The sequence below is a fragment of the Ammospiza caudacuta genome, chromosome 3, assembly GCF_027887145.1.
Source record: "Ammospiza caudacuta isolate bAmmCau1 chromosome 3, bAmmCau1.pri, whole genome shotgun sequence".
Taxonomy (NCBI): domain Eukaryota; kingdom Metazoa; phylum Chordata; class Aves; order Passeriformes; family Passerellidae; genus Ammospiza; species Ammospiza caudacuta.
In genome coordinates this window covers 22,035,892-22,043,834 of record NC_080595.1, presented here as the reverse complement: position 1 = coordinate 22,043,834, position 7,943 = coordinate 22,035,892, and positions in this window count along the sequence as shown.

Genomic DNA, 7,943 nt, shown 5'->3' with positions numbered 1-7,943 from the left:
GAAAAACCTAGCAACCACATCTGCTCCTGGGTCAGTCCACCACGCATCAACCCGCCAAGGCAGAGACAGCGAAAGTGGCATCTCCATCCTACCAGTCCCACCCTGACCATGGCAGCACTGGAGAGTTTCATCCACAGCCCAGCATACAAACCCGCTGAGCTACAGGAGGAAGGTTGAAGTTGGGGCAGACAAGAAAAAGCCCACGCTAACTTCTTGGGAGCAGAAGAACAGTAATTTCCTCACAGAAAATCATTAAATCACAGGGAGGGCAGGAGATGTGCCCTACACTGCCCGGAGACAGCCAGGCCTGGAGGTCCCTGCCTGCCTGAGCCCCAGATGGTGCGTTATGGAAACTCAGATAAAACCCAGCTTTGGCACATTGTCCAGTAAAGATCCTGAATGTCCGGATTAGATTGGATTCTCCCAGTCCAGTCAGTGTAAAAAGGAAAGCAGCACAGGCTGGAGGACAAGATTTTGAGAATAAGCATGAATCCCTTTCATCCTTTCTGTCAGAGGCTGACATGGGCAAAATAATGACCTCTCACCCTTGTTGTGTGAGCACTACAAGGTGAGAATTGATTTTCAAGCCACATGGATCAGCTCCTCACACACACCAGGAGAGTACCTGGCAGCAGCACAGGATTTCTGCGCCCCTTCCTTCCTCGCTGTGCAATCTGTTTACACATTTCCTGGTTCAGCAACCACATCTCTTCATGTCCAGTCCATCACATATCAATCCACCAAGTCAGTGACAGGGAAAGTGGCATATCCAGAGCAATGCATCCTCCCATGTCCTTCCTAACCATGGGGGTGACAAAGCATTTCACCAGCTGGGAATGCCAACCAAGCTTTGAGCTACAGGAGGAAAGATGAAGTTAGAGCTGGTAAGAAGTTGTCAGCATGATAACACTGAATCTAAATTAGCCCCCAAAAATTTTGGTTCTGGGATGTATGCAGATAATTCATTTTTCAACTGGGATTTTCAAGCTGTAACTACCAATCCAACTGGGTCAATTGCAAAAAAAAAAAAAAAATATATATATATAATGCAGTAATATCATCATCCAGCAACTCAGTTTAAAAAATTATGAAAACAGAGAGGAAGACTTTAGAAGCCCTGAATACTTGATTTTGTTTTTATTAATAATTCTGAGGTAAACAGCAAATCCTTTTTCTCACAGCCATTCTTTAAACAATCAGTTGCTTCTCCTTAATGTTCCTTGTGGGACAGCAACTCATCCAGCACAAGCTGAGGCTTTTGGTTTCCAGTGTTGTGATACCACAGCAGGGCACCAGTTCCCCTGCACACTAGGAAGGAAGGGGAAGTGGGGGAAGGCTCTCACTTGTAACAGCTTCACCTCCAACAATCTGCTTCTGCTGACAACAATGTGGGGAAAGACTTCGAGCAATTAAGTCAAAGAGTGACTTCCCCCCACAAAGACCACAGTCTGGAGGTATTACCTTCTGAATAAAATATTCATAAAATATAAGTCCCCACGCTACCCAGCAAAAATGGAAACCAGCCTGCTGCATGAACAGCTGCCCTCCGCAGTGAGGGAGCAAACAGCTCGATGGAGAAATGCACTGGTCTCACTCAGACTCCACCAACACTGGTCAGTTCCCCAGAGGTGCCACCGTGAGACACTACTGGAGCATTTCCATGCTTTCTATTCCTCTTTGTCCGTGGCTGGCTGAGGTTGGCTCTGGGCTCACAGCAGAGGAGGGGTGGTTCATGCTTCCCTCCAAACCTCCCTTTCAGGCCACACTGGCACTTGCGGAAGGAGCTTCCCATGGGCTCGTGTTCAGTTCACCACCTGAAATGGTGCCCTCCACCCGGGCAGCTGGAAACCGTGTTCCTGTTTGTGCATCTCCCAAAGCTAGACATCTCCTAAGGCAAATATTTGCTAGAAAACACTTAGAGTCATTGATTTAGCAACCTTTAACTTTCTGACAAAACTTCTCAGTACAGTACTAACCATGTGCACCAAGAAAATGTGTTGGGACTTGCTTTTGGAGGAGCTCTCACAGGAGAGCTGTGCAGAGGTTACTCACAGCAAGCAATGCTCCCTTCTGAAGGATACTCTGCCTTTGCCAAGTTTTCATACGATACAAAGAGAGGCCAAATGTTATTTTGTATGATATTTTACTTAACTTTTAATTTTTCTAAGAATGTTGACAGTAAGTTGCTATTCCACCCCAGTTTCAGAGGATTTCCTACACGACTTTACTGACTTCATGCTTAATACATTTTATTAGGCTATGACATAAGATTGGCCTTATTTCCTGCTCTCAGAAACCACAGCCTGCTGTGACTTTTGTTCTGAGCATATTCAATGAACAGCTTTCTAAATGATTTTGCTCTCTGTAATTCAACACCCAAAACAGACAATACTTATCAATTCCCTAAAAGCTAAACTTCTATTTTCTGAAAAGCACACAAGAATACTTACTATGAAATCTGGAAGATCTTAGTTAAATTCCCACTTTCAGCAGTAGCAACACATGGGATTTTGAAATTTATTTTCCTCAAATGTTTTTGCCACCATGGTGCACTGGCTCAGACATTTGAAGAAAACCACAGGCAAAGTGAAATCATCTCAGAATTGAAGCAAATCCTCACAAACTCTCACAGTATACTAATTGCAAAAAATCCAATCAAACCTATTCAACCTCACAAAAAGGGTAATTGCTAAAAGCACATGCTGAATATTTAACAGATGTGAAAAACAAGCCATCACAATTCTTACCAACCCCTTAAAAGTGCTCTCAAACTCAACAGTCCCTTCTTATTGAAATATTTCTTGCACATCAACCATTCTTCTACTCTACAATCAGGGATGTTTTATCTTGTTTAGGATTAGAAAAATACCCAGAACATAATTGCCTTTATCAACATAGCCATGCACAGCACCTGCCCTGCACCTAAGTAGAGAAGAAGGTGTGCTGTCCTGTCCCCTGAACATTCAAATCTCTGGGGTCATGCCTGAAGAAAGAATTTCACCTGTTGTACATATGACTGCAGAATGGGGCACTCCAACGTTGGCTGCTCTCTGGGGTAGCATTATTCTGGTTTTAGGAGCACAGTAACAACCAAAGCCAGGAGTTCACAGTAACAGGCTGAGTGTAAAGACAACAAAGGACAGACCCCTGTCCCTCCTGAGACTGTCATTTGAACACAGCAATGCAAGTTCCCAATTTTACCAGCAGAAATGGGAAGCAAGAGGCTGAGTGACTTCTCTAAAGCAACACAACAGCTTACACAGTGGAGTAGAAAATTGGGAAACTGGGGAAAACAAAGGTGCTAACCAACACAGTATTTCAACTGCAAACCTGTAGCTCGCACTTCATCAGGTATCACATGAACTGGCTAAAAGAAAATGTCCTTGGGGGCTAGACTGAACATCTATGTGTTCACTACTTAAATTTGCCCATTTGTTTTTTTAAGCAATCTTTGATTCTTGTTCGGTTTTAATACATGCATGGTGTCTTTGTTTGTCTTTGCTAGAAATGTCAATTCACTACACAGGCAAAGCTGAGAAACCACTGTTAGCCATCTTGCAAGAAAAGGATGTCCCCCCTTCTCCTTTCTTTTGGAAGCCTGTTTTAAAGGCACCTTAGTAAAATACAAGCTTCCCTCCTAAGTGATCATCTGATATGAGAAGAAACAACCTGTTTTAGACAAACAGTTCATCTTCTAAGCAAGGGGGTGGGATTGAAACTGTGCACAACATGAATTTATAGGGAAAGTGAGAGCCAGTAGTAAACATAAAGATGCATCCTGGTACTCCTGTGTGCTTTTTATGGCTTATCCCCAGTGGGGAAGCTGCTATAAAATTACCTAAGTGAGAAACTGAAATGTAACAACTCTGGCACTGTAACTCCACGTGGATGCTTCTGCTGCACAGTTACCAGCCTGTGTGGGTTTGGTAAGACACAGGTGATGGATGCCAGGTGTCCCTTCCCTGGGACACACCACAGGAGAGTTAGGGCAAGGAAGTCATGGTGGTGAGCAGCATCCTTCAAACAAAGCAGCAATACAAGCAGTCAGACAGGTGAAGTCAGCCCACGTCTCCTGACCATGCCTGCTCCAGTTCAGCTCTGAGTCTTTGCTGTGGAGCTGTGCTCACATACTCACCCCACAGCCCTTGCAGGCAGCCCTTGTGCTTGGTGGCAGATGACAGCTCAAGACCACCCTGCAAATACCTTGAGCTGCTGCAGATGGATGAGTTAATTTGATGAATTAGGGGACAAGCCAGCCAGGGGGAGTTTGCCTCCAGCACTCCATCAGCATCCCCCTGACCCTTCTGCCAGCAGAGTGTGGGGATGGCTGCACATTCGGAGGAGTGGGAAGTGGTTCAAAACCTTTAAGGTGCTGGAGTGAGATGATGTGTGCTCCCAGCCTTGTTTATACAATTTCATTACACAAATGCAGCTACAGATTGACATTTTAATTCCTCTATATGACATTTACCCAGGGCTTCAAAAAAAACATATTTCCACTTACCTGGCTGTATGTTCTACCTTTAAAGCAACAGAAGAATGATTAAATAGGAGTTTGCTTCAGTAAAGACATCTAATTTTTCAAACCTGCCTGGGTCCAACCTGCTCATTTTTATTTAAGGTTCTCTTATTATCTCTGGCTGCAGCATGGCCAGGAATCTCAGCAGGACAGACAGAGATTATTATTTTCTTAACAGTCCTTTTATCATTGTGATTTTCCCATTTAAACTGTGTCTGTTTGAGTGAACAGGCAGTTACTGGTCTCCCCAGGGTACTTGTGCCTTAGAGAGCAGAAGAGACTCTGGTTACAAGAAATCTTCAGGTGTGTTCCTGCAGCCTCCACACCACCAGCATGAAGCAACACATCAGGAGCACACCAAGAGCACATCAGTAGGACAGGACAAGGCAGGCACATCTGTGCTGCCCGGGAGGGAACAATGGCTTGGGAGGAAAAGAGTATGAAAAGAAAAAGGAAACTGCTTTCTGAAGGTCTTGGAATTGGCTCTGTTGGAAAATAAGTGCACAGACAGTCACTGCTGTGACAATCGGTGTGAGCTGAGAGTGCTGCAGAGCTATTGACACCCAGCTGGGTCAAACTCCACTCCCGTCACACCCAACGCTCCCAATCAATGCCGTGAGAGCAAACAGTGCCTTCCGTGCACAGTGTCCCATTCCCAGAGGCACATATCCGATTGTCCTGGCCTGGCAGCTGCAGGCAGACGTGCACAGGGCAGAGGACGGCAGGCTGGGCTGACACAGTGGGACTGAGCGCTTCTGGGGACCCTTTCCGGACCCCAGCTGAGAGAGGCTCTAGATGTCGTCCTGGGCAGACCTAAGCCTTCCTACCCCCCTGCAAAGCCAGGTGACAAAGCCTTTGCTTCTCATGCCAGGAACGATGGCTCTCTGCCTGCTAAAAGTGACAACTCTTACCTTTGGTGTGCTCTCCCTCCTTTTTTTCCTTTCATGAAGCAATGTGGCTCCTCTCTCCTGAGCCACAACAGTGAGAATACTCTGTCTTGCATATTTCTGCCTCCACTCCCAGAAACAAAAGGGGAAGCAAGACAGGAATATGACCTTTATGACTTCTCTGCACTTGGAAGTGTGCCAGAACAGATCATCAGAGATGCTGGTTTCAATTGCCACTGTAGCTGCTTGAGCATCAGCCCTGTATAGCTCTAATTTGGGAAGGGTAGCTCCTGGTTCTCATCCTCCAGAGCAAGCTTTCACATAAGTCCTTCCACCTGGACCACAGTTTTGGTCCTGCCTGCTTGCCTGCAAACACTAGTCAGGCTCTGAAGTTCAGGGGTGTGGAAAAGTGCAATGCAAAAGAAGCCCTCCCAGACAGCAGATTTGTGTCAATACCAGAGCCGAGCTCTCACCAGCCTCACTCATTGACATAACTGACCTGACTTTCGGGGGTCAAATAGCAGCCCAGATAACTGGCATTAGCTGCCCTGATTTGCAGGCAACTTTTTAACCCAGGGTTTTGTGCCTGCATCACCTCCAGCTGCTGCTCCTGCCTTGCTGCCGGGCCTCCACTGGCCCAGTGAGACAGGAACCAGCAGAAGAGGCACAGATCCCCCTTCCTCTACCTCTCCTTGTACCAGGTGTGTTCTTGAATTTGCACCAGGCCCTGTGTCAAAGCAGCAAAGGGGTGCAGAGCAGAAGGGACCCACAGGCAAACACCACCCATGCAGGCAAATCATCAGCTCTGCTCCTTTGCTCAAAGACCACCTGAGCCTCCTCAGCCTCTCTTGAGGCATGAATGGCGTGGCTCACTCACTTGATTAAGCAGGTGGAAGGACACCGGGCTCCCAGCCCTCCCACCAGCCCACAGAGATGAGGGTGTGGAGGACCACACAAGCAGGCTTCAAGGAAAAGCACTTCAGTCAGCCATATGCAGCACTGCACTTTGGCATTTGCAGGTGTTTCAGAAGAAACTAATTGAATTCTCATGAAACCTCCAAACATTTGTCCTAAGAGAACATCCTCACTTATTTGCTTATGGAAAATGCTTTGTACTACAAGTCACTGCATTTGGATTAGCATTCAGTGCCACTTTCTACACCGCTCCATTTCTGTCTGTATTAGACAGAGCTGTCAGCATCTCGCCTTCAGTGAAAAGAATGTCAATATTCCCTGGCAGCAGGCAGGGGAGGCTCAATGCAAAGCCACAGTTTTAACAGTTTAACAAATGTGCAGACTTGCAAACCTGGAAACTTGTTCTTGGCCAAGTAGATGGCTTAGCCCAACTACTTCCATCCTTCAGTGCAGCTGCTGCCAGAGCAGAAGGAGAACAGGCCCTCTTCTGACCAGCATACCTTCTACACTGATGGGAACAGCTCCTGAACCACACAGACCCTCCCCATGGGCTAGCAAAACCTTTCTTCAAGTATATTTTCAAGCAACTCTTCTTCTCCACCCTGGGCCTTCAGCAACTTCCCCTCCATGGGATAAACAGCTTCTTCCTCAGCTTGATTACAGCAATCCTAAAATTGGAACTGAGGAGCTAACAGGAAGAAAGAGCTGGGCTCTTATTGAGATCAATTCTATTTCTGTCATGTTGACTGAAATAGACAGTTGACCTTGTTCTACTTATGACTACCTCAGTGCAAGCCACATCTTGCTTTATCACCAGCATGGGGCGAGCAGGTACAGCAGAGAGTTCTCGGCCCCCTCTGCCTGTCTCACAAATCCCATTCCTCCCACTATGGTCAAGCAACCAGCGGTCACCCCCATGCAGCCAAAGCCAGGCAATGGGGAGAGTGGAGTTCATGTTAACAGGCTCCAGAATTTCAACTCATTAGTGAATGAGCAAAGTGCTCTGGGTCACAGGACAAGGTTTTCTCTCTCTTCCTCCACTTCCCTGAGACAGTGAGCAATATTTACATTCACCGTTTTCTTCATGCTGATATGACAAACCAGTTTAAGTGCAGAGGGTGCTTCCCTTGCCAGTCAATTGTACCAAAGGCTAGTGAGGCCCACTGGAGTTTACACAGCTTTCATTAAATAAATTTTCCCTTTGAAAGGGATGAGATTTTAATTAAAACCATCTCCTGCCTTCAAAGAGCTTCCCTCCAACCAGAAAACCTCTCCTCACTTCCTTCTGCTCTTACAGCTGCCAGCTGAGTCCCACAGCCTGCCTGGGATGCCCCTTAATTTTGGCCCAACAGCTGTGATGCTGGGGGGCTGCCAAGACTTGCCAGAGTGGGTACAGAAGGCCAAGCTCCTGCTAATCCCTACAGGTGAGGTGATGCAATATGGGACACCAGCTCACATGTTGCTGCTGCAAAGTTCCTTCCTTGATAGATCACCACCACTTTTATCTAAGTGTGATGCTCTGGCCTTGCTGAGCCTCTAAAAATGTTGTTGTTCCAAGGGGAACAGCATGTTCTCTCACTAATGTGAGGGCCTGAATATATGTATTGTTATGGAGAGAGTCC